Here is a 27130-nt window from a genome sequence, read left to right as displayed (position 1 = left end):
CTCCTGGAATAACTAAAAATAGAGCTACCATGTGACCCAGCAATCCCACTCCTGGGCACATATCCAGACAAAACTATAATTCAGAAAGACACATGCACCCCTATGTTCATAGCAACACTGTTCACAATAGCCAGGACATGGAAACAACCTAAATGTCCATTGACAGATGAATGGATAAAGGAGATGTGGTATATATCTACAATGGAATATAAAAAAGAATGAAATATTGCCATTTGCAGCAACATAGATGCAACAAGAAATTATCATACTAAGTGAAGCAAGTCAGAAAGAGTAAAAGACAAATACCATATGATACCACTTATATGTGGAATCTAAAATATGACAGAAATGAACATATTTATAAAACAGAAACAGACTCATAAACACAGAGAACAGACTTGTGGTTGCCAAGGGGGAAGGGAGAGCGGGAGGGATGGATTGGGAGTTTGGGATTAGCAGATGCAAACTATTATACAGAGAATGGATAAACAACAAGGTCCTACTGTATAGCACAGGGAACTGTATTCAATATCCTGTGATAAACCATAACGATAAAGAATCTGAAGGGCTTCCCTGGTGGCACAGTGGTTGGTTGAGAGTCCGCCTGCCGATGCAGGGACACGGGTTCGTGCCCCGGTCCGGGAAGATCCCACATGCCGCGGAGCGGCTGCGCCCGTGAGCCATGGTCGCTGAGCCTGCGCGTCCGGAGCCTGTGCTCTGCAACGGGAGAGGCCACAATGGTGAGAGGCCCGCGTACAGCAAAAAAAAAAAAAAAAAAAAAGAATCTGAAAAAGAATGTGTGTATACATATACCGGAACCAGTTTGCTACACACCAGAAATTAACACAACATTGTAAATCAACTGTACTTCAAAAAAACAGCTGGGCTGCAGAAGGAGATGGTGCTGTGACTCCTTGCAACTCCGACGCACCCACAGAGCAGAGATGAGGCCACAGTCTCCTCATCACGTGACTCCCTGGCCCCCTGACTCCCAGCAAAGGCTGCCCGATTGATTTCTCCTTGCTCACATCTCTTTATAACATCAAATTTAAAGCAAAGAGAAAACCTTGTGTAATTTCCTGGAACCAGAGCTTCCTGATGATCTCCTGACTTTTTCTCAGGCAGGCAGCAGGACAGGAGAGAAGCCAGTCCCACCGCGCAGCACCGGGAATCCCAGGGAGCCGGGGACCACAGGAGCAGGGGGTCTCACAGGGGTGAGGGCACACCCAGGAGTGTTGTCGCGCCCTAAGCACTGCAGCCCGGGCAGCTCCCTGCCGTCCCGCGGATCAGCCCACGTGCACGGGCTTCAGAGGATTCCAAAGCTTAAATGAAAACTGCCCAACGAGTGGAGGACTCTTTACCATCCGATCCGAATGCCTCTCCCAGGGGCCTGTTGGCAAGGCGTGAGCGGTGAAGAATATTTCCCACTGCTTTCCAAAATGAATGCTCACGCTTCCATTTTAACTTTACTTGCATAGCTGGCAAGAAGAAAGATCTAGACCTGTAATATGAGAGATTTTGTAAGCTAGCAAGAGAATGGATTCAGTTTACATAGAGGCAATGTTACTTGGAAGAGATCGGTTAGGTCAAAGTTACTGGGTTAATTATAGCAAGTTGGTAAGTGAATTCAATTTTCTATGCAAACATTGTTCCTAACTCTAAGGGGACAGGCATGATTTTCTGCAAAAGCATATTCTAAGATTTCTTCTAACAAACGTTTAAGGGGATCTTGAGTTAATCTAGGTTTAAGGTTATAGGTAGATAATGAGGACAAATTCTCTGAAGATGGAGGCTGATAATGACCAGACATAGAGCATGTCCAATTTGACCTTAAAGGAAACTTTGTCCGCCTTGGCAGGGAATATCTTTTGTTCTGCTGCAAAGCATGTGGCTGTAACAATGAATGAACAAAGTGCAAGCGGCCGACAGAAGAGTGTTTTCCATATCGTGCAGAAGTCACGTTTTTATCCGTGATTTTTCCTAGCGTGCAAACTAGTAAAAGAAGAGCACGGGAAGCTCCAGCTAAGCAGACGAAAAGGGAACAATAAAGATAAGAACGTAAATCAGCGACCTAGGCGGCAGATAAACGAGAGAGAAAATCAGTGACACTGGAAGTTGCTTCTTGGAAAAGGTCAACCAAATTGATAAATCTCTAGCAAGACTGATTGGGAAATAAAGAGATAAGGCCCAAATTACGAGTGTCAGGGATAAAAGGGAAATATCCTACATGATAAGGATAAGAGAAGGTTTTGAACAATTTATGCCAAAAACATCCACAAATTCCACAACTTAGATAAAAATGGGTAAATTTCTTGAAAGACAAACTATCAAAACTCACCCAAGAAGGAGTAGATATACTGAATCACCCTGCGTTTATTAAAAAATTGAATTTGTAGTTAAAAACCTTCACATAAAGGAAACTATAGCCTTAGTGGTGAAGTCTACCAAAATTTAAGGAAGACGTAATACCAATTCTTAACAAACTTTCAGAAAACTGAAGAGGAGAGAATACTTTCCAAATCATTCTCAAAGTCCAGTATTACATCGCTACCCAAACCAGAAAAAGACAATACAAGAAAATAAAACCACAGACCAATAGACATGATGAACTCAGATGTTCTTAACACAACTTTAGCAGTTTGAATCTAAAAATATATAAATATATAATACATCATGGCCAAAAGGGATTTATCCCAGGAATGTGAGATTGGCATTTAAAAATCAACATAATCCCATTTGTTTCTTTTTTCTTTTCTTTTTTTTTTGCGGTACGCGGGCCTCTCACTGCTGTGGCCTCTCCCGGTGCGGAGCACAGCCTCCGGACGCGCAGGCTCAGCGGCCATGGCTCACGGGCTCAGCCGCTCCGCGGCATGTGGGATCTTCCCGGACCGGGGCACGAACCCATGTCCTCTGCACCAGCAGGCGGACTCTCAGCCACTGCACCACCAGGGAAGCCCTATTTTTGCTTTTATTTCCTTTGCTTTAGGAGACAGGTAAAAAAAAAATTGCTATGATTTATGCCAAAAGTGTTCTGCCTCTGTTCTATTCTAGAAGTTTTATGGTTTCAGGTCTTACATTTAGGTCTTTAATCCATAATAAAATCTCCTTGCAAGCTCAGGGGAGAAGTGTGGAAGGCTGAATAACGCCTGCCAAAGATGCCCAGCTCCTAATCCCTGGAACCTGTGGATGTGAACCTTATATGGCAAAAGGGACATTACAGATACGATTAAGTTAAGATCTTAAAATGGGGCAGTTACCGTGGATAATCCAGGTGGACCCTAAATGTATCCCAAACATCCTTATAAGAAGGAGCCAGAGGGAGCCTGTTAGGTTGCAGGAGAAGGCAACATGACAGTGGAAGCAGGTGCTATGCTGCTTGCTTTGACGCTGAAGGCAGTTGCTGTGGCTCATTCCAGAAGGAATGAGCCCTTGAAGCTGGAGAAGGCAAGGGAAAGATTCTCCCCTAGAGCCCTGGATGCAGCATGGCTTTAGCAGCACCTTGATTTGACCCAGTCCTGGTTTTTGACTTCTAAACTCCAGAACCGTAAAAGAAGCTATGTGTGTTGTTTTAATTCACCGTTTGTGATAATTTGTTACAGCAGCCATAGGAAACTCATACAGGGAGAAAACTTGATATGAGAAAAAGCATCTGTCCAAGGCGGGGACCCTGCAGTAGACATCCTAGCTGTGTTGATTTGCTAGGTGGACAGGGTGGCTTACACAAGAGGATTTGTCTTACAGGTCTGGAGGCTGAGCTCGAGGTGTTGGCAGGGCTGGTTTCTGAGGCTGGTTGGGAGAAGCTGTTCCAGGCCCCTCTCCTGGCTGCTGATAGTTCGCTGGCAATCTTTGCTGTTCTTTGCCTTGTAGGTGTGCCGCCTGGACTACAAGACAGACCCGATAAAACCCTGGACACCACGGCACAGGTGAGCTTCCCTGGTTGGCAACACTTCGCATGCGTTGTGTTGTCACACACTTGCTGGGAGTTGTGTGTTCCCCTGTAACTGCACTGGGAGAGACACCTGCAAGCTTGGGGCTGGTTCCTCCAACCACGACCTTTTCTCATTGCTGGTTTTAATCTGTATCTTTTCTTTATCATAAACCATAGCCACGAGGATACCAGCTTTTCCTGAGTCCTGTGGGTCCTTTTAGTGAATCATCAAGTTCGAGAGTAGTCTTGGGGACCCACTGACACGGATATATCACATAGACCCCCACACACATCTTGGGTGAAAATGGAGTTCTATAGGCAATGATGAACGTCTATAGTCTTTGCTTGGGTAGTGCATGATAATAATGTGTTTTGGGTGCTGAGAATGGAATGGGAGTGTCAAGAGAATTGGCCTTGGGTGCATCAGCTCTATGGTCCAGGTGATGCTCTGTCTTGGTCCTGCAGCAGAGGAAGAATGAGAGGGCTGAGATTTGTTTCCCTGGTGATGGTGGCCACGTGGTCGTCTATCAATGGGCTGTAGGTATCTCTCTTCCTGTCCTGTGATAGTGGGCACAGGGGCAGGTAACATCCAAGGCTTGGAGCTGACCAATGGATCCATAGAGAATTTGGTTCCTTCCCCCACTTCAGAACTCTGATGAGGTGCCAGGCTGTGGGCGTGAGATCTGTCTTCCCCCGTGGCTGCCCAGAAGTGCTGGTGACACAGCCTTGATGCGTGAGGAGAAAATGCCCCGTGGGATGACTTTGATCAACGAGGGAAGGTACATGCAAGGAGCCAGCATCCTCCCACTTTCTTCCCAGATGAATGGTTCCGAGATGCAGAGGTTCTAGACATTCCCATAACATCTCTTATGACTAAGCAACTAGGTGTGTTTTTCGTGAAAGTGTAGCCAGCTCTGAAAAGCATGACCTTTTATCTTCTTTCCCCTCTTCCCTACCTTGTTCTCCTTTCCCTGTGGCTCTTGCTTCCTTAAGGTTGCACCTGCAATCAAACGTGAGCACATCATCTTTGCTCAGGCTGTGTTATAGGGAATCCTGGCTAACACAGCATGCTATGATAATGGGATGGATTAAAGGAAGTTGCAAAGAATGGAATTTTGCAGAACAACTTGCCTTCCTCGAGAGACATGGCTCTGTTGTCCGAGTCATCACAGAATGAGTGCTACAGGGGTAACCTGGGCTTGGCAAGTGGCTCAATGCTTCCCAGCTCTTCAGGGTATGAGGACACTTTTTAACGTAAAGAAGTGTGTAGATGCTCACATAATGACAGATGAATGTTTAACATCAGTGCCAAAGTTCTTCTTTGCCTCTCCAGACACACTCTCTGGCCTTCTCCATCTGTTCTGAGCCCTGAGAGGTTGCCCTATATTGACTCACCAGGTCCTGGGCCCTAGGCTCCCCGTGGGGGTGGGGAGAGCCCAGAGGAGGATGAGGTCATGGTGCTAATTTCTCTGACCCCTTCAGCTGTGGAGCTGCGACTGGCTACAGCCCCTCCGCTGCCCCCTCATCTAGAGATGGAAGGCTCTCCACTCCTCCTAGCTCTGGGGAGCATCACCGTCTTTTCCTGATTTCCCTGGATTAATAGTCCTCTCAGTAAACTCCTCAATCACCCCCTTTGAGTGTCCATTTATTTCCTTCTGGGACTTTGACTGATATAGTCTATCTTGAGCCAACTCATAAAGTCAGAAATATTGTAGGAATGTGTTTAGTACATCTATATTTTGTAAGTCACAGTAGCGTCACATATATTCCCCAAATTGTATGCACAGTCATTACTACTTATTCAGTGTTCAATCAATGCTTGGTTTGAGTACAGATCTGTAGGCCCCTTGTAATGATTTCCCAGGCTCCCAGCAAGGATCCAGAGCTCTGAGCTTGGGAACCCCTGTCATAGATCATTGGAAATTGAGGCATCTATCACCCTTGCCTTGAAAACTACTTGTGACTTAAATGTCGTGGTCCCCAACCTGGCTATAACAGAACCACCTTCTGAGTTTCACCCCTGACGATCAGTGACGTTTGCGATCAAGGATTTAAGTAACTGAGAGTTCCCCTACGAGGACTAGGGAGTTTGAGTCATAAAACGTTGGCTTTTGGAAATAAAGTTCAGCAATGGGAGTGAACGGTTTACTAACGGTACCTTACATACCATCAGGGCACACAGAAGTTTCAGCACTTCCTCTCTTCCTGGATATACAGGAAATGTTTCCCAGCCCCATGGCAATAACTAATCCTGGCCGCTGGGCTGGGAGCAGACGTGGTCTGGGTCACCTGGGGGGAGCAGGTAAAGCTGCTGGGGGTTCTCCGTGGGCTCTTCCCCTGATGCAGGGACTCTGATATCACAGTCAGGTTGTGTCACGGTGAGTGAGCTATCCAGACCCTCAGTGGACTTGGAGTGAGCACAGGATAAACCTCATTGGGATAGTCTGGAATTGATTCTAATCACAACGAAACCGAGCTTCTCCTAACTGATTTGCCATTGTTGAGATATTGCTCAACCATGATTACTTATAATTCTGAAACTATACTGCATCTTGGGAAAAGGCTTATAATACAAGGTTAAGTAAAACAATCAGGCTACAAAATTGCATGTAGTTGATATATAGTCATTGAAAAATATACACGTGGCCCACACTGGATAGAAATGTATAAAAGTGAAAAAACTTGTCTAAAGGTGATGGGGATGATGAGTCATTCAAATGAAAAAAAAAAAAACTGTCTTTGGGCTTCCCTGGTGGCGCAGTGGTTGAGAGTCCGCCTGCCGATGCAGGGGACACGGGTTCGTGCCCCAATCCGGGAAGATCCCACATGCCGCGGAGCGGCTGGGCCCGTGAGCCATGGCCGCTGAGCCTGTGCGTCCGGAGCCTGTGCTCCGCAACGGGAGAGGCCACAGCAGTGAGAGGCCTGTGTACCGCAACAAACAAACAAACAAACAAAAACAACTGCTTTGAAATGCCTTTAAAATCTTTGAATTGATTCTAATAGTTTCCTCTTCCTTCTTCTCCTTCTTCGCCTCTTCCTCCTATTTTATTTTTGCAAGAACTGGGAAGTAGGCATTTCTTTATGGCAACGGCAAGATGAGTGGAATCTGCTGATCCCGTGGGTGGAGATGGAGCTGGAAGGAGGGACCCTGCCAGGCTGTGCAGCCCGAGCTGGTGGCGGCTGCCCCGGAAGAAGGCTGTTTGGGTGCCGTGCAGTTCTTGGAGGATTTGAATGAGGTACTTAGAGTGTAAATCTAGACTTTCAGATTGGTTATTTTCATGCTGTTCACATTTTCCATAATTATTATGTTTTTTTAAAATCACTTTGGCTATGTCCCATTTGATAACAATACGCCTACAGCGGTGGTTCTCAGCCAGGGACAGTCTTGCCTCGGGGGACATCTAGCCACGTTGGGAGATGCTTTTGGCTGTTGTGACTGGTTGGGTGGTGTTATCTTGGTGAGTGGAGGCTGGGGCTGTGCCCCAGCCTACAAGGCACAGGCAAGCCCGCAAGCAAGAGCTGCCGGCCTTGTGCCCAGCAGTGCCCGCGGGGCCTGGCCTGAGGGCGGGGGAGGGGGGTTTCTGCCCCGGGAGCCCGCGACCTCAGGAAGGCACAGTCCGAGACCTCCAAGGGAAGGTGAAGGCTCGCGTGACCCCCACGTGTGCAGCCAGCTCCCCATCCCCAGGGACCCTCCCTCTGCTGCAGAGGGTTGCACTTGCTTTCACAGGAGCTCTCTCTTCATTCCTCCCAGCGATCACATCTTTCTTTGGTGACAGGCAGGACTGGGGGTACCTGGGAATGGCACGTTCCTGGGGAACAAGCAGAAAAGCTCATCATTTAAAAAAAAATTTATTGAAGTCTAGTTGATTTACAATGTTGTGTTAATTTCTGCTGTACAGCAAAGTGACTCAGTTATACACATATATATTCTTTTTCATAATGATATATCATAGGATATTGAATATAGTTCCCCATGCTATACAGTAGGACCTTGTTGTTTATCCATCCTACATATAATAGTTTGCATCAGCTCATCCCCAAATTCCAATCCATCCTTTCCCCACCCCCTCTTCCCCTTGGCAACCGCGAGTCTGTTGTCTATGTCTGTGAGTCTGTTTCTGTTTCATAGATAGGTCTAAAATATGACTTATATGTCATATTTTATTTTATTATTTTAAATTAATTAATTAATTTTTGGCTGCGTTGGGTCTTTGTTGCTGTGCGCAGGCTTTCTCTAGTTGCAGTGAGCGGAGGCTACTCTTCATTGTGGTGCGTGGGCTTCTCATTGCAGTGGCTTCTGTTGTTGCGGAGCACGGGCTCTAGGCACACGGGCTTCAGTAGTTGTGGCGCACGGGCTTAGTTACTCCACGGCAAGTGGGATCTTCCTGGACCAGGGCTCGAACCCATGTCCCCTGAATTGGCAGGAGGATTCTTAACCACTGTGCCACCAGGGAAGTCCCATATGTCATATTTTAGATTCGACATATAAGTGATATCATATGGCATTTGTCAGGAAAGCTTAGCTTGACCTTGATCTAAATCCCACCCACTAGGAGAGCATCTGCAGCATTCTCCTTGTAGATGATAAGGTCAACAGGGGAGGGAATTGCTGGAGAAATTCCTGGAGAGAGCCTCATTAGAGGGAGTGGAGCTGGGGTGTATTTTGTAGGGGGGTGTGGAGGTGGCCAGCTGGTCCCCCTTCGTGGGGGGGAATCCTGCAGCCCCAGATGCTGGGAGGCCTTCAGGACCTATCTTGCCCACCGAGCTGCCTCAGCTGCCATCCTGGGTACCACCTCCATGTGGGGCAGGGATGTGGAAGCTGGCCAGCGGGCCCCGTGGGGCAACTCTGCAGCATCGTGCCCTCCACAGGCATTCACGCCTGCCAGGTACCCCTGCTCAGACTCCATCACAGCATCGGCTCTGGGGAAGCCAGCTGTGATGGGGAAGAGAGGATTCCAGAGGCTCAACACCCAAGGGCTTCCAGAAGGGACTAGAAAGCAGGACTTACCTACAGAAAGGCTGCTCAGGAATGGAAATGTCAAGGCAGTTTGACACAGAGGCACTGCCAGCTGTTGAGATGTGAGGGCTTCTTGGGCAGTGATTCACAGCGGGCTATCTATTTTCCTGGCTGTGCTACCGCTGACAAGATGAAGTGCATTCCTGACATCCAGAATTTCCCAGGAAAGATTTCATTGTCTCGTCCTCCTGTGAGAAGTGAGAAGTGAACTTGATATTTCTCTGTTCAACCTTCATCAATAAAAAATTTTTCTGGTTGGCTTATTCCTGTTGATTCTTAATGAAGTGGTGTTTTATGAGATGCCATTCATTTCTAAACTTCAGAGAGAGTCAGGGACATACATGGCATGGTAGAGTGGATGCGTTAAACGTCGAAATGTATATTAATGGCTGTGTGCATACATAACGCGGTGAAATAAATACACAGTTATTAGGGATTTAATGCATGTCATCCAGAAAGAGATATATCACACATTAAAACATAATTACTGGCTTGAAATGGAAATAGATCATCTGCTAAAGCAGATTCATCAGCCTGACTCCAATACATCACCCACTGAACCGGAGAGAACACACACCGGGTCTGACACCGCACTGCCTCGCCCGGGCCCACGGCCACTGATTTAGACCCAAAGCGCTAGTATACTAAATGGGTGACCACCCCTTGCCTGAAATGTATTGTCACCTAGTGAAGAATATCTCTGTGATGGAGCTCATTGACTGAGAATGAAATCCACTCGGTCAGGGCCACCCCGAGCAGGCGGCTGTTGGCGGGAGGCCGGGCCCGCAGGAGAAAGCAGCTGGGGTCTGTGAGTCACTCGGCGATGGGCCAGCTCTTGTCCAGGGACATAGAGGAGGTGGCCTCCCTCCCTGTGCTTTGGGCTGGCTCCCCATCTGGCCGCAGGGCCTGGGGGCAGGAGGCTAGCTGCAAAGGGGGACAAGCTTCACTGTGTATTTTGTGTATACGTTCAGCTATGTCAACCCCCTTCTCTGATCTCCAAACACCGTCGTGTGTGGGGTGTGCAGAGGCGTGGAAACCCCTTTCTGTGTGCTTCCTTAGGGTTGCTCTGTAGAGGTCTGCCTTCCCCCAGATCACTCGTGCGGCCCACTTTCACCAGAGGGACGTGTGCGTGCGTGATGGTATGTGTGTGTAGGTGGTGTGTCAATTGGGATGTGTGTGTGTGTGTGTGAAGATATGTGTGTGTGAGGTTGCTTCAGGCTGTGGGTTAGTATAGCCGCTGACGCGGAGCTGGGGGCTGGAGTGAGGGGCAGGGGTGCAGAGGACGCTGGCCCATCATCGTTTACGGGCTGCCCTAAAGAGGGTCATGACTCGGCCGTGGGCCTGACTGTGGAGAACCCAGCCCTCCTGCCTCTTAGGTCCCTCTCAGGAGGGGCTGCGTCTCCACAGAGAATCGACAGCGCCCAGGGCGCAGGCAGCAGCGGGGCCTCCGCGTGAGACGGGGCTGGTGCTGGATCACAGGGTGAGAGGGCTTCGTTTTGTGAGAAGCCCCCGTGTGGTCTTCCCAGTTGGCTGCGCCGTGTTGCGTTCCCACCAGCAACGATGCGAGTTCCTGTTGCTCCCCGTGCTCGCCAGCATCTGGTGTGTCGTGACAGCTCGTTGTTGCCAAAGGCAGTTTTAAAGAAATCTAGGTGAGGTTCTCCTTCTCACCTGTTCCCCTCTTTCCTTGCACCTCATTTCACCTCCCAGCCCATTTCCCTCCCAGCCCACACAGCCCCGGGACCCTCGGGACACCGTAAGGGTCTGCCGACCCCTGGAGAGTCTCCAGTCAGGCTGGTGGTCATGAGAGGCGCCCTGTGCTCTAGGGAGATGCTCCCCCACCCAGACCCCCTTCTGTCCATGCAGTTGTTTTGGGGGCTGTTAGAAAGGAAGGGTCTCAGTTTGCTCAGTTCACAGAAATGTTAATGGACTGATAACCCCCGAATTCTCTAGATACTCCCATTCTGAAAGTACGGGTCTCTCATTTGTTCCATGTGGATTTTGCTGCTAAAGACCCAAATTAATTTAAACCCAGAATTCCTAGATCTCTTAGTATCTCTGCTTCCTCCCCTGTAAAATGTTCCTCTTGAACTCTAAGGATGAATATCTAAAGTCTTATTGACCAAAGTGATTAAAGGTGAGAAAACATTGACTAAACCTGGCAGAGTTTTGGCAGTCGTAGGAGTCGGTGATGGGTGTCGGCCACAGAGCAGGCTGGCATTGCCTTTGCCTGTTCTGTGCTTGGCCTCTGAACCACGCTTGCTTTTCAACTTCTTCCCATCTTTCTCCTCTAAAACAACAGGGTCTCTAAAAGTTCCCTCTGACTTTTATTCTCAAACCCACAGAGGCTCCCCAGCAGCAGCATAAAGAGGCCCGTGGTTGGAAGTGGGGGCAGAACAGCCATAGCCGCTCATATATGGGCTGCTGTTAAATCAGGGGCTGACAAGGGACACTTTGGTAGCTAAGTCACTCTTATAAAGGGCTCCATTGCTCTGTGAGCAAGTGACACAGCAGCCCCAGCCTGCCTGTGACATACCCAGCAGTTCTCAAAATCAAACTGTGCAGGGTGGTCACCTGGAGGGGGGAAGAGAGGCTTGTTGAACATTCAGCTTACTGGGTCCCACCCCCATGGGCTCTGATTCTATGGGCCTCGATGGGGCCCAGGAATCTGTGTTTTTATTAAGCACTTGCTATGGACTGAATTGTGTCTCCTCTAAATTCATATGTTGGAGCCCTAGTCACCCACTGTTTTTGGAGATAGGGCCCTCAAGGAAGTAATTAAGGATAAATGAGGTCAAAAGGGTGGGGCCCTGATCAGATGGGATTAGTAGCCTTATAAGAAAAGACGTGAGATGGTTTGTTCTCTCTCCACCATGGGAGGACACAGTGAGAAGGCTGCCATGTGCAAGCCAGGAAGAGGGCCCTCCCCAGAACCCAAATTGGCCAGCACCTTGATCTTGCAATTCCAGTGTCCAGAGCTGTGAGAAAATACAGTTCGGTATTTAAGCCACCTTGTTTATGGTTTTCTTTTATGGCAGCCAGAGCTGACTGGTACAGCACCACAAGTGATCCTGGTGCAGGGTCATTTATAGGCAAAGAATCAAGGATATCACAGCTAATTATGTTGTCAGAATCCATAGGTGAACCTTGGTGTGTGGCCCGGGTTCTTTCACTGAGTCATTCCACCTTTGTACTGATCCATCACTGGGTTTGCCCTTCTCACTGGGGATGGAAGGAGGTCAGGAGCCTGCACGGTGCCCACAAGTGCCCAGGGCTGTGCAAGTGCTTTGCGTGTATTATCTCATGTCAGCCTCATGCCATTCTTCACACTGTCTGCTACGGTAGGTCCCCTTACTCCTGTTTTACAGACCAGCACTGTGAGGGTCAGGAACATTGCAGGCTGCAGGGCACCCGGCTAGAGAAAGGCAGAGGCAGGATACTTCGGATCCGAGTGAGTCTTCCTCTTTTTATCATGCTAGGCGACCTTGGGCTTGGATATGGCCAGGTACCTTCCTGAGTCTCCAGAATGGCTCCTCTGCTTTGCTATCGTCTGTGAGTGTTTGTGGTCAGAGCCTGGGGCATGTCTGGGCACACGGTTTGCCTTTTCTGAGGCTCAGAGGGTCATCTGGTGGTGACATCCCTGAATTTACTGAGTCCCTTTTGTCCGTCTCCCTCTTCACTTACTTCTGGTTTTTGGAGGTCAGAAAGTAGCGTCTTCCCAGGACCATGGGCTCAGTGATACTTTACCAAGACTGTTTCTTGGATCTTCCTCTGCGGTTGTTAGACTGTTCTTTTACCTTAAGATGGAGAACCCAGTCTGGGAAGGTACATATATTTTTTTCCAATTGATTTCTTGTCAGGTCTAACAAGATCGATCAAATCATATGGGCAATACAACTGATTTAGCACTCATAAAGTCCCACGACATCTCATATGTGCCAAGAATGAATGACGAGGTAAAGCTTCTCTGTGTCTCTTCACCCTCCTGGTCCCAGGAGGACACCTAATCCATGGGCTCACCTTCTAAGGCTCCCTCCCCACCCAGCAGACAGCTGCCAGGGAGACCCAGGGCAGGCAGGTCCTTAGTGGGCAGGAGGAAACAAAGCTGCAGAGAGGGCAGAAGGATAGATTTTATCCATGAACTAGCAGGAGGAAGAAAGCAGAAAATGGTCTGATGGTGCCACTGGAGAGGAGGTATCTGAAATGTCCAGGAAAAACATAATTGGGAATGTGAGTACGTTCCATTTCGACTTTGAATTGGGAAGTTCTGTTGCAAATCCCCATCTACCGCCTGATGAAGAGGTGTTCCTGCACAGCTGTGATTGGACCATGCGACCTGGCCCTCCCGGGTCATGGCTGCTTGGTCAAGGATGGTCACTGGATCTAAGATGGGCCTGAAGAGTCCTCCCTTTGGAATCGAAAGTGGGCACTTAGAATCAAGCAACACCCACAGTGTAGCCTGTCCCACTAGAGTGAGGCTCTGGGCTGAAGGCTTACAGAACCCTTCTCCTGAGGTCCCTGGGGGTGTCCCGGCCCCATTTCTTCAGCTTTTCTTGGGATCCCTGAAACCCACAACTTACAATATATTTTCCTTTCTGGAGCGAGCCGTCTTGGATTTATATTCCTGACAACCAAATATATCTTGATTAAAACATAAAACAGATTTTTTATGGGACGTAAAACAGATTTCTTTAGGGGATGATCTGCCCTACCTCATATAGATCTTGGAATTGAGAAATTTTATGTAAAGTGGGCTTTAGAGACCACGTGGTCCTAGGGTTGCTGATTTGTAGCCTGCAGGAGTGTTTCTTGTGGATTGCATGTACAATTTTTGGAATATTTTTAGATGCTCATGCAGGCTCTCCAGGCCCTACTGTTCCCTCTTGTCTTACACCTTGACTATACGAGCGTCGTTCCTTTCCAGCCTTTGAGGACATTCAGCTTGTGACTCCTGATTGAGCCCTACCCTTGAACTTTTCAGAGAGGTGAAATGACTTTCCCAAGGCCACACAGTTAAGTATCATCATGACTGGGGCCAGAATCACGTTCCTCTGATTTCCAAGAAGAGTAGAAATGGCATACTACCTGTGGTTAATTTTCCCCCCAACTTTATTGAAATGTAATTGACATATGGCATTGTGTAAGTTTAGGGTGTACAAGGTGCTGATTTGGTGCACATACATGTTACAAAGTGACTTTCACAACAAGGTGAGTTAACACACTGTGGTGGTCATTTTTATGTGTCAACTTGAGTGAGCTAAGGGGTTCCCATAGAGCTGGCAAACCATTATTTCTGGGTGTGTCTGTGAGGGTGTTTCTGGAAGAGATTAGCATTTGAATCAGTGGACTGAACTTGGGGAGACTGTGGTTTCTGACACAGATTGAGACAGAGGGCATTTAAGGTTTGCTGGAGGGTCCTCTTTACCCCAACGCTTCGTGGGAGCTGGCATGGAGTCCTTTCCGGGGCCTCTGCAGTCACATCACCTGGGTGGGTACTGCCCTAGGGCCATGCTCGTTCACAGACGTTGACAACTGGAGTCCCGCAGAGCATCCCGGGAAACAAACTCAGCACCTGGCTCTTCTGCTTTGCTGGCGTCACTGGCAGGAAGAGACAGGCTATCTCAGGCCTCCCGTGCCTGTGTGCTATGTTTGATCTTGATGGTCACCATCTGTGTGCCCTGCCTGTTTTGAATCTCCATACCTTCCAAGGAGTGGGCGTTCTGGGGATGATGAATTGTGTCCTTTTGTGTCTGGCCGTCTGATCAGTGGCTGGGGGCTCCTCACGGGAGCCATGCAAGTCAGCGATGGGTCACAGCGAACCATCACCAGAATGGCTTGCCAGGATGAAGTGTGGCCGGCAGGCCTCAGGAGGTGTTGGCACTGCCAGGAGCTGCACGGTGTTTGGTTAAACCTGTGTGTGTGTGTGTGTGTGTGTGTGTGTGTGTGTGTGTATTCAGAGGTACCCAGGGGGAAAAACCCACACCCAGGACCAGAATTACGGAATCGTAAATGTGTAAGTGGGAGAAATCTCAGAAACTTGAAAGCTCTCTGCACTGTGACAGGTGACACCAGTCCACATGGGCAAATGATTCTGACTGATAAATGACCTATATGAGCTTTTGAAGGCCACCAACAGTAAAATATATGTTGCAGCACTTCCCAAGCAATGCCCCGTAACAAGTAGCTATTGTTTGTGGCATCAACACCGTAGTAATTCTGTGACCATCCCCTCCCCCTCAACCCCAGGCTCAGGGCACGTGTCTTCAGCTGGTCCCTCAGAGGCAGCCCTGCTTCCTGTGGACACCTCAGCACCTGGGGTTTCCAACCTGGGGTGAGTGAGTCCCACCTTCTGCTCGTGACTTTCTATTGCAAAGATCCAGGACCTTCTCACCTGCAGGCACCCCTGGGCAGGGGAAATAGAACCTGGGGAGATGCTAGTACTCACCTGGGCACACGTGGTATTGCCAGACTTGCCAATTAAAGGAAAACCCAAAAAAAGTGGACCCCAGGGAAGAGTGAGGGGCTCACACACACACACGCTGTAGGTAACTCAAATGCTGATGTAGCTTTTCAGATCACAGGTATGCCCACAAGTGAGGGTCAATCAAACATGAAAGTTTAATTCCCCAGGTGGTTAAAGGTAAGATTAAATTCTAGGTGAACGTTTTTCAGAGTAAGAGGCTGGAATTCTCACTCTGCGTTGGGAGTTCAGAGCACGGGTGAAACAGAAGAGCTGCCATCCTGCCCACAGCCCATAGGGCTGTGAGCCAGCAGGGGCTGTGTGGGATCGGGGGGCATTGAAGTTGTGGGGTGATTTCCCCCTCAATGCACATGTGCCTGGAGGTGTCACGAATATGCTGGACCCAGGTGCCAGGTGCACTCACAGCTCTGTAGGGTTCTTCTGGGTGTGAGATAGCGGGGGATGGCGAGAGGCCACCTGAGAGGCTGGGCCAGCTGTCCCCACCCTGTCTAGACGCCCGGATCCTCCACACAGTGAGAGGGGAGGAGCCACCGTGCGTCCCCAGGGAGAGGAGAAAAGGATGGAATCCAGTGTTTTCCTGAGAGCAGTTTCTGCTGGAGGAAGGTGGGCAGGGGGAGACCACAAAGGCACTGAACACCCACGGAGAAGCAGGGTGGGTGCCATGGACTGAACGTTCGTTTCCCCCCAAATTCATATGTTCAGACCTAACACCCAAAGTGATGGTGTTAGGAGGTGGGGCCTTTGGGAGGTGATTAGGTCATGAGGGTGGAACCCTCACAAAAGGGATTCGTGCCCTAATAAAAGACACCCCACCGAGCTCCCTTCCACCCTGTGAGGATGTGGCTGAGAAGACGTCCATCAATGAACCAAGAACCAGGTTCTCACCAGACACCAAGTCTGCTGGTACCTTGACTTTGGACTTCCAGCTTCCAGAAGTCCATTTCTTTGTTTATAACCACCCAGTCTGGAGTTCTGTTGTCGCAGCCCTGAGAGGACTAAGAGCCAGGGTGTGGGGAGGGGCAGGACCTGGTGGAGGGAGAGACCCCAAAACCAAGGGTCGTAGACACAGGAGGCAGGTGGCCCTGGGATCTGGGCGGGACCCTTGCAGCTTGGCACACACAGAGCAGATGCCTCATAAATATTTCCCGTTTGCCTGAATAATTTCACTGCTTTCAAGCCCCCCAGTGAAAAGCCTGTGAAGTGTTAAAACGAGGTGAAGAGGGGAGAAGTCGGAGCCTCTGATAGTAAATGCTCTGGTGAGATGAACTGGGAACGTGCCGGCTGTTAGGGGATGCAGAGTGCCGGTGGAGCAGATAAGAGCGTGCTGATAGATGAGGACTAAACATAAAATACAGGAGTGGATGCAGAACAGGAAGCTTTATGACGAGCCACTGCGTGGAGCCAAAGATTCAGACAGGCAGGGGAAAACCACCGCAGGAAGCCTGCAAGGGAGCAGTTTATAACTTCGAGATTCGAGTGGGAGAGCAACACCTTCAGTATCAGAAATTGGGCCTGGGTGGGCTTAAGATCCCCACCCAGATTGTCAGCAATTCAAGGTTGGGTCATGTCTCTTCTTAACATTTCTTGTGTCTTCTCTTGCCCAATATCATTCTCCCCCGCAGCCCCTATAATTGGTGGTTTTCACACAATCATCATAAATCCAGAATACTGAGGGCCAGTGGAGTGGTGTCTGTCTCTTCCCTGCTTCCTCCTGGGGCCGTGATTCTGAGCACATGTGTCCGGCCAGCATCATCTAGTCGCTGGTCTGAGTGACCAGCCAACTGCCCGGCTGTGAGAACCAAGGGCTGGGGGTTGCACAAGGGCACGGAGACCACGTCACAGCCAGGACCCTGGCTGGGATGACTCAGACGTGGGGAAGGAAGGACGGGACGTGGATGCTGGGGGCCAGCTGGTCCTCTGCAACGACATTCACTGGGCCACGGAGGCAGTGCCAGTGTGGTTTCCATACACCCTCCCGTCCAGATTTCTTTGTATTTATGGACCGTGGAGTGTCGGGGGACTCAGAGCGAAGGTTTGTGTTGAATTTTGATAGATTTCCTCGGCCTCAGTTTTCTGGTGAAATCATTTTATTCTTTCATCTTCATTGAGTAGATTTTGTCATTTCCCCTTATTTGAATGATTTTCATTGTGTTCATGTCTTTTGTTAAAAGGCACCTCCAGCGTCTTTTGGGTGTGGGTACGGCTCATGAATGCTCTGATCCAGCCCACTGTTTGCTTCATTGTTGCCCCAAAAGTGCCTGATTCCCCTTGCTCCTCGTCTGAGGGGCCCTTCTCATCCTTCTCCATATCAGGGTTCCCCCTGTTTCCCTCAAATTCTCCATCCTGTGTCAGGGTTTCTCCTCGTACGGTGGACCCAGTGACCGGCCCGGCCTTTGGAAACTCTTAACACTCCCTCTTCGACCTCCTCCTTTGATCCGCAGACACAAGTACCCTGCAGAGAACTAGAGAGAAGCTCTGCCACTGTTGCCACCTTTCCTAAGTGTCTGAGCTAGGTGCTAAGTTCCTGCAGGAGCATCACCTTAGACAGACCTGTGTGTGAACATTGTTGAGACCCGTGATTCAGACCAACGAGGGTACAGCCAGAGGAATCTGTGCAGCCTGAGTTACAGCATTCATTTTTTTATTGAAGTATAGTTGATTTACAATATTATATTAGTTTCAGGTGTACAGCATGGTGATTCAAAATTTTTAGAGATTATACTCCATTTATGGTTATTATAAAGTATTGGCTATATTCCTTGTGCTATACAATATATCCTTGTAGCTTATTTATTTTATACATAGTGCTTTGTACCTCTTAATCCCCTACCCCATCCTGCCCCTGCCCCCTTCCCTCTCCACACTGGCAACCACCAGTTTATCCTCTGTATCTGTGATTCTGTTTCTTATGTTCACTAGTTTGTATTATGTTTTAGGTTCCACATATAAGTGATAACAGTGTTTGTCTTTCTCTGTCTGACTTATCTCACTTAGCATAATACCTTCCAAGTCCATCCATGTTCTTGCAAATGACAAAATTTCATTTTTTGTGTGTGGCTGAGTAGTATTCCATCACAGCCTTCATTTAAAGCGTTGTATCACCTTTGGTTTGCACAAAACACTAGTGAGATTAGCAAAATGTCATGTATTCATCATGCAAACTCCAAGGCTCTGTTTTAATGAATTAATGGATCATCCACCATAATTTGTATTTGATTTTAGCTTATTGTACATTAACTACTCCTTCTAATATTCAAAAATAGTCTGTTCATTAAATTAGATAAATATGTTAATTATATGTTCATTATATGTCATATATAACATATAATAAAGTTAATTATTCTAACTAAAATATTAGTTAAATATGCATCCTGCAATCTTGCTCACACTATCTCTTAGCAAATTTCTTTCTTTATTTAAATACTATGCTTATAACTGTCAGAAAACTCAAAGCTAAGTTTAGTATTTAATTTTTTTTTTTTTTTTTTTTTGCGATACGCGGGCCTCTCACTGTTGTGGCCTCTCCCGTTGCGGAGCACAGGCTCCGGACGCGCAGGCTCAGCGGCCATGGCTCACGGGCCCAGCCGCTCCGCGGCACGTGGGATCTTCCCGGACCGGGGCACGAACCCGTGTCCCCTGCATCGGCAGGCGGACTCTCAACCACTGCGCCACCAGGGAAGCCCTAGTATTTAATTTTAAAATTAATGTTAGTATTTTAGCAGCCCCAGTTAAGGGCAATGATCAAAATGCCAAATGAGTCGGGTCTGAGAAATGAGAGCTGCTTTTTCTAGCTCTGGCTCTGGAAAAGGAGTTCCAGGTGGGAAGCCGGGACATTTGCCTTCTGATTCTGTCCTGCCATCACTGCTCTGGCAGATTTCTTATTTCTACACTGAGCAGGTCTGATGACAGCTGAGCTGCCTTTGGGTCTATAAGTGGGAAAGGGTCCAAAGGGACCTTCCAGGAAGCAGGAACCCAAATCGCGTGGAGCTCCCAGGATTGCATAAACCTGGTTTAAGGCCGATCTCAAGGCTCCTTCTGCCCAAGTGGATCTCCTCATTTCGGGTGTCGTAACTGTGGCCCAGAAAACAACACCGGCGGTCTCAGTGAAGTGCTGTATCTTGCGCTCCCTGGTCTGTTGCAGCTGTAGAACAAACAGAAGATGCTGAAGCTAGTGAGGGATTGATGAGCACCCAATGCTGGCCCTTCATGCACAAGGCCTGAGCGCCCCCAACGAAGTGGGGGGAGGGTCTTCATCTGACACAGTGACACACCGGCCACTTGATTACTTCCAAGGTGCCTCCTGAACAGCAGGAGCTGTGGGTGCCTTCCCTCCTCCGAAAGGCTCTTCTGTGGTTGAAATGAAATAGAGGCAATTAAATAAGAAATACAAACGACTGGCTCTTTGGGTGCTCCTGGGGTATTGATTCGAGTCCTAGAAGAGTAAATTGTCATCCTCTTTGACTTATCTGGGGATTATATTTCACCACTAATTAAAGTTCACCCGGGTTGTGTTCCTTTGACTATAAAGAACTCTCGGACTCTGGCAGATGCCAGAAACAGTCTCTTTGCCGAAGGAGAGTGAGGACCTCTTGCAACTGAAGCTCTCTGGTGCTGCAAGACGCTTGCACTTGTGTGCTGTTGTAAGCGATGCTGTAGAAATTGCACGTTGCTGCCTTCTTTAGAATTCCAAAAAAACATGTAATCTAACAAAATGGACACAGCGTCCTTAAAGCAAAGGGAATTTTCCTGGCCCACTATTGCTTGAAGTTGACTTCACTGCTGATAGAAAGCCCTGCCGCTGGATATTTTTTCTGTTAACGGTGTTGCAGTCATATCTAAATGGCAAATGCGATAAAGTCAGTAAAATTTGTGTTGACCACAGGCTGTCTCATTATTTGCAGGATACATTGCTTCAAAGAGCTGGGCTGGGAGAGTGTCACCCTCCATTTTGTAAGATCGGTGATTGAGCCTTGATGAATTTTAATACCATTTGGTTTAAATGCAAATGTTAAAATGAATAATTGCTTTGCTGCAGGCTGAAGTTGAGCAGCCTGAGAATATCTTCCTATTAAGCCCATGCATGAGATGGATGCTTTAAAGGAAAAGCTTGGCGTGTTACCAATTATTTCATGTAGAAGAATTAACAGAAGAAATGCTTGTTATGGCAATTTCCTCTTCTCCAGTGGCACACTGGGAGGCCACTGTTCATCTGACTTGCAAAGCGTCGTGACTCCTCACGTGGATGGTGTTAAGAATGTTCTCACATTTAACACAGTTTCTTAGGGAAAATATTACTCCTCTGTGTGTGTTAGATGGTGAGCAGAGACCTTGCTTGATGGTGTGTGTGTGTGTGTGTGTGTTCTCTTTCTTCCCCACACCATGCCATCTTCTAGGCAGTTTTCATTTCTATCTTCTGAATGTGTCTTTAACCTGCAGGCTTCCTATTTGCACAGATGGTGGGGAGGGGAGGCCCTCCAAGCCCGCTCCATCGGGGCCCCTCCTCCGCATGGGGAAGACGCGCCAGACCATTCCCAAGGGAGGCGGCGGCAGAATTGTGACTTAGCAAGACTCAGTCCGGGAAAGTTTAGCGCCATGCTGACCAATTTGCTCTTGACAGATCGCTTTCACACAGTTGTTTTCTGGCCAAATGTTTACCTCTTCTTCCTTCCCGGCTGTTCACATACACGTGCACACATACGCCCGTGACCCCACACACACGCGCGCACACACACACACGAACTCTGGTCTGCCGGCTCCTGACTCACTCCCCTCCCTAGCCATGCTGTGCTCAGACTGTTCCAGAGCATCTCCCGCTTCTGACTTGGTCCGAGGACTCTCTTGAGTTGTCCCCAGGAAGCCCTTGGCAGGTGTCGTGGTGCTCCGAGGACCCAGCCCCTTTCCTGCCGCAGGGAGCAAAGTGCGGGTGTCTGACGGTAACATAGGAAGGCCGGGTCTGAGCTGGACCTGCCCTGGAGACCTTGACTTAGGGGAGTGCCCGATGACACCTAAATGCAGATAGACTTGGAGGCTACGACTGCTACCGCCATCACCACTACAACTCCTAGGACTACTGCCACCACCACTAGTGCTGTAGTACTATTACTACCAATATTACTACCACCACTGCTACTGTTACCACCACCACTCTACCGTTACTACTCCCACTATTACTATTACCACCACCACTCTACCGTTACTACTACCACCATCACTATTACTACCACCAGTGCTACAGTTACCACCACCACTCTACCGTTACTACTCCATTATGATTACTACCACCACTGCTACTGTTTCCACCACCACTCTACCGTTACTACTACCACTATCGCTATTACTACCACCACTGCTACCGTTACCACCACCCCTCTACCGTTACTACTCCCACTATTATGATTACTACCACCACTGCTTTTACCACCACCACTCTACCATTACTACTACCACTATTACTATTACCACCACCACTCTACCGTTACTACTACCACTACCACTATTACTACCACCACTGCTACTGTTACCACCACCACTCTACCGTTACTACTACCACTACCACTATTACTACCACCACTGCCTCTACTGTTATCACCACTGTTGCCACTACTACTACTGCCATCACTATCACAATGACCACCCCCACCACCATTACTCCTTGTCCCCGCATAACCACCACCAGTTTTATTATGAGTCAAACACTCTGCTAAACATCTAAGTATCACGTTTACTCCTCCATGCAACCCCGTAGTAAACTTTCCTGGTTTACTTAACTTAAACCTTAACTTTCCCGGTTAAGGTTGAGGAATCCAAGGTCTCAAGAACTGCTCGTGGGCTCAGCAGCCTTCCTGCTGGTTCCACTCTGACCCTGATCCCCGGTAGCTGACTTCCTATCTTACTCCCTGGGCTGGGTCCCTCCATTCCTCGGTTTACAGGTTCACTTCTCCATCCATCCACTGCCCCATCCATCATGCAGGGCTGGTAGCATGCCTGCAATGTGCAGACTCTGTGTGAGCTCCGCGAGCCTCTGTCTGGAGGGAAAGTCTAGTGGGAGGAAGACTTGGCAGGACAATGACCACAGACCCCAACAAGTAACAACAGAACAGGCGTGAGGGGCTCCACCTGGCTCCCCAGTCACTGCATGCCTTGCCTGTACTCTAGTCTTTTGGGGGAACTGATTTCTCTAAGTGACTGAGCTTTCAGTGACTTTTAAGATTTCTGAATCCTTATCAACTTTCTGTCCTCGTCACTGCCATTGGCTTGATGATTGAACCATCTCCTAGCTCTGCATCTGGAGCATAATATATATTAACAAGTATCATTTCCAGTGAATGACTGCATGCTCCCACCTGGTTTTTATGGACGCTGGGCATTGCATTTGTAGCTTGGGCTAGGATTCCTTGATTCCATTCTGCCCTTCTTCCCCGCCTCTTTTTGCACTGTATGTTCCCCACATTCTTGGCCCCTTTGCTCCCCACATTATCCCCCTGCACGAACCCATCTTTATAATTTCTACATGCAAATCCCAAACAATGACCAATGACTGGCCTTGCATGCATGCTCCAAAAACCTCATTCTGCCCAGGTTTGCATGATGCCTGACCTGGACATCGGGAGTCTGGAAACCCTCTCCCCTGTTCTTTTTAAAAATTAAAAAAAATTGTATTGAAGTATAGTTGATTGACAATGTTGTATTAATTTATCCTGCATAGCAAAGTGGCCCCCCTCCCCTGTTCTGATGTGGCAAGGCTGAGGAAGAGAATGCTTTTTTGAAATATTTTGGTGGAAGAAACATTGCTCTCATCATGCAGCTATATTTCACAACAGTACGACATTTGGAATTATTTTCTTGTAGGTTTTTGGTTTGTTTTCAGTTGAATAGGTTGAAAACTAATGGGACAAGTGGGGATGCTTTTAAGTTTTGCTGCCGTCTGGAGGGAATTAATTTATCCCTTTGTAATTGAAGATTAGATCCAAAGATTATTTTTAGATGGAGGCTTTCTTAAGCCATGTAGAATTCTCGACAATCAAACATTTTGTGTTTCCCCCCCACTTTCTTGAATTTCTTTTTGTTATTTCCTGACTGGATTGAGGCACAAAGAGATGGAGTGTTTTCTAATGGTCTGGCTGATGCCTGAAAATAATATGACGCTTTTTTCTTCTCCTGAGTAATAAAAAAAAATCAAAATGTCTTTTACGAGTGGGATAATTTAACAGATCAATCTGAGTAAATAACCAAAGTCGCAGTTATTTAGAGGAGGTGCAGTAGATGGTGGTTAAGAGCAGACTCCATGGCCAGACTGTCTGGGTTTGAGTCTTTGCTGCTTATTAGCTGTGTGACCTTGGACAGGTTATTGAATTTCTCTGTTCTCAGGCTCCCTCATCTGTAAAATGAGGATAATAGTGAGACTTACCTCCTAGGCTTGTTTTGAAGATTAAAAATAGTATTTATGACTCACTTAGAACAATGTGCTGGAACTTTGTAAACAGAATAATAATTCTTGTTTTGAGCATGTTATCTCTTTTCTGGGAAAGAGTACAATAACTTGGAGTAAGAGTCAAATTGCCGTTTGGAACATTCCTGATGACTGAAGACGTGTGGGAGAGTAGGTCACTCACTCAGAAATTCGACACTTACTGACGGTAACTGATGTGCACTGAGAACTTTCTGTGTGCCAGGCCCTTCCCCAGATACTCACAGGTATGATCCATTTCATCCTTACACCAGCCCAGAGAGGAAGATACTCTTATTATTCACATTCTGTAGAGGAGGAAACTGAGGCTTAAAGGATGTGTCAATGAAAAAATGTTGCTGCCTTATCAGTAAGCAAGGATGTCGCAGCCATCGGACCATCACATTACAACCACCCAGATGGTGAGCCCTGATGGAACTCAGGATGGAAACAGGATGCCCACCATCTAGCAGCCACCCCTGATGGTGCACCCTGAGGAGATTCAGGATGAGAGAGCACAGGATACTGGCCCCAGAGAGCTGAGGTGCAGATCAAAGGAATGATTTCAATGAGCCCAGACTCTTGCATCTTCCCATACATTGAAGAGTGCTAAATTCCTTAACTCGAGATGTCTGTTTCTTTTCAATGAACAGTAATCTTCTGAAGTTCCGACTACCTGGTCTTTGTTGCAAAAACTCCTCTATATCCTGGTTCCCCCCCTTACCTCTTCAGAGCAGCTCCTCAGAGATATCTGAGAGAGGCTGTGTCCCAGGCTTAGGTCCTCAGTTTTGCCCCCTGAATAAAACATGATTCTCAACTTTTAGGTTGTGCATTTTTTTTCCAGGCGACAGATGTAAGTGAATTTCCCAAGGTGACAAACCTGGAACTGGCAGAGCCAGGATCAAACCCAGACTTGAATGACCTCAGTTGCTGATGGCAGCGATCCCTACTGCCCCTTCTGTGTAGTCAACCACAGATGATCAACTGTTGAATTTAGTTGCTTTTCAAAAGAAAAGCAATTTAGTTGCTTTTCAAAAGAAAAGCAATTCCCAACCTACTTGGTCTCCAAGTTATGCCCTGTTCTCAGTCTAGTTAGGCTTAATTAAGGAAACCACAAAAAGGGATGCCATTTTTTTCCATTGGAATAATAAATGGTACAATCGGTGAGAAAATGGTGGCCTATTTATGTAGCATCCATTTATTCATTCATTTAGTAAACATTGACTCAACACCTGCTGAGTGTGAGCTCTGGCCTCAGGTCTGCAGGTGCGGGCAGAGAAGGATGAGCGTTGTCCCTCCTGTGGGACCTGCCACATGGTCAAAAATGTCTGCAGTAGAGGCCAGATTCTAATGAACTTGGGAGATAGGATTTTGCTCATCTCTTCCTGAAGTACCACAGCCTCAGCCAAGTTCCCCCAGAATTGCTCTCAACGTAGCCAGCTAACCGATTTCCCATTGGGCCTCTAAGTACAGAATTTCCTTTCCTTTCAGTTTTTTAGATTTCGGACTGAATAGCATTTCCTGATGGTTGGGCGTGTTCCCTAAAGCAGAACCGCTTAAGGCTGCCTGAAGGCACTTACGCTGAAATAGTCCACACAGGAGCACCTTTTCCCTCTGAGGGAAGGTTTAACTGAGACCCCTAAGTCCTTAAGCTCAGAGCATAGCGAAGGATTCCCTCATGCTTTAGTTGTGGGTTTTAAAACAGATCTCCAGCTTCTGGAAATGCTAGAGCTTCTGGTTAGCTCACCCGTCCAGGCAGGACAAGGATGCTCCCAGGAGAGGTGGACAGCATTATGGGCTGGTCTGACCACCTTGAGAAGTGCTGTCTACAGTAAGGGCTGACCTCAAAATGGGATATATCACACCATCCTAGGCCTAATGCCGCTCAGTCTACGGGCTGTATTTAAAAATATTCCGTTTGCAGTTTTCTTATCAAGGCTGATCATTTCATAAAGTGTTGGGAAGAACCGTGGACCATCAGTTTGTGAAAGTGTCTGAGACCGAGGTCCCAGAGGAAATTTGTCTTCAAAAATTCATGTCGGGCTTCCCTGGTGGCGCAGTGGTTGAGAATCTGCCTGCCAATGCAGGGGACACGGGTTCGAGCCCTGGTCTGGGAAGATCCCACATGCCGCGGAGCAACGAGGCCCATGAGCCACAACTACTGAGCCTGCGTGTCTGGAGCCTGTGCTCCGCAACAAGAGAGGCTGCGATAGTGAGAGGCCTGCGCACTGCGACAAAGAGTGGCCCCTGCTTGCCACAACTAGAGAAAGCCCTCGCACAGAAACAAAGACGCAACACAGCAAAAATAAATAAATAAATAAATTAAAAATTCATGTCAATTCAATGAACACAAGATGAGATGAAGAATTCTCAGCTGTTTTGATCTGACAGCGAGTGTAAGGCGGTCCTAAGTCATGAATTTGCTGAGAGGTGCTCCCAGTAAAGAGGGCACAAGCTCGAGTCAGATTCGGGGGAAACTTCCTTTATCTGATACTCTGTGGTCCAGCAGAGCCAGAGAGAAACTTCTGGAAAGTAAGCAAACGAAGATTCCAAGCCTGCAGTTTGAATACATCCCCGTCAGATTTCACTTCCTTTGTCTCTTCCCTCCTTTCCTCCTATTTCCACCCAAACATACTCTTCCTATATTTTAGTATCGGTGTTTCATTCATTCATTGGATAACAAGAGGGCAGCATTTATTTTCTGGTTGATGTGGCCTGAGCACTGTATTCCATCCCAGGTGATATTAATGGATGCCACACCAAAAAAAGTGTCCTATGGTCATATATATTTTAGAAACACCAGGTTAATTCCAGTTACATGAGTTTTCGCTGGAGGCTTCACGGAACCTTTAATATGCTGATGGCTAGTCTCTAAGAGGAGGATCTTTTTAAAATTAATTTTTGTTGGAGTAGAGTTGATTTACAATGTTGTATTGGTTTCAGGTGTGCAGCAAAGTGAATCAGTTATACATATACATATATCCACTCTTTCTAAAATTCTTTTCCCATGTAGGTCTATATTATAGAGTATTGAGTAGAGTTCCCTGTGCTGTACAGTAGGTCCTTATTTGTTATCTATTTTATATATAGTTGTGTGTATACGTCGATCCTAATCTCCCAATTTATCCCTCCCCCCACCCCTTTCCCCCTGGAAACCATAAGTTTGTTTTCTGCATCTGTGACCCTATTTCTGTTTCGTAAATAGGTTCATTTGTAACATTTTTTAAGATTCCACATATAAGTGATATCATATGATATTTG

At 47.7% G+C, this 27130-nt stretch overlaps 1 protein-coding gene across 6 annotated transcripts in view; it reads left to right on the top strand.

Moving 5' to 3' along the window:
• Nucleotides 1-27130, top strand: part of ACTR3B (actin related protein 3B) — a 227737-nt gene that overhangs the window by 98601 nt on the left and 102006 nt on the right. For 4 of the 6 annotated variants that reach the window (XR_009541869.1, XR_009541873.1, XR_009541868.1 and 1 more), the window contains 3 exons: nucleotides 3868-3923; nucleotides 4922-5162; nucleotides 6987-7164. The gene's annotated coding sequence lies outside the window, so the exon portion shown is untranslated. Of the gene's footprint in view, nucleotides 1-3867; nucleotides 3924-4576; nucleotides 4685-4921; nucleotides 5163-6986; nucleotides 7165-27130 lie in introns of those variants that run through there. The other 2 variants (XR_009541871.1, XR_009541870.1) reach the window with 2 other exon arrangements.

Source organism: Lagenorhynchus albirostris, chromosome 8 (assembly GCF_949774975.1).
Source record: "Lagenorhynchus albirostris chromosome 8, mLagAlb1.1, whole genome shotgun sequence".
In the NCBI taxonomy this organism is placed as follows: domain Eukaryota; kingdom Metazoa; phylum Chordata; class Mammalia; order Artiodactyla; family Delphinidae; genus Lagenorhynchus; species Lagenorhynchus albirostris.
This window is presented reverse-complemented; position numbering and strand designations above follow the sequence as displayed.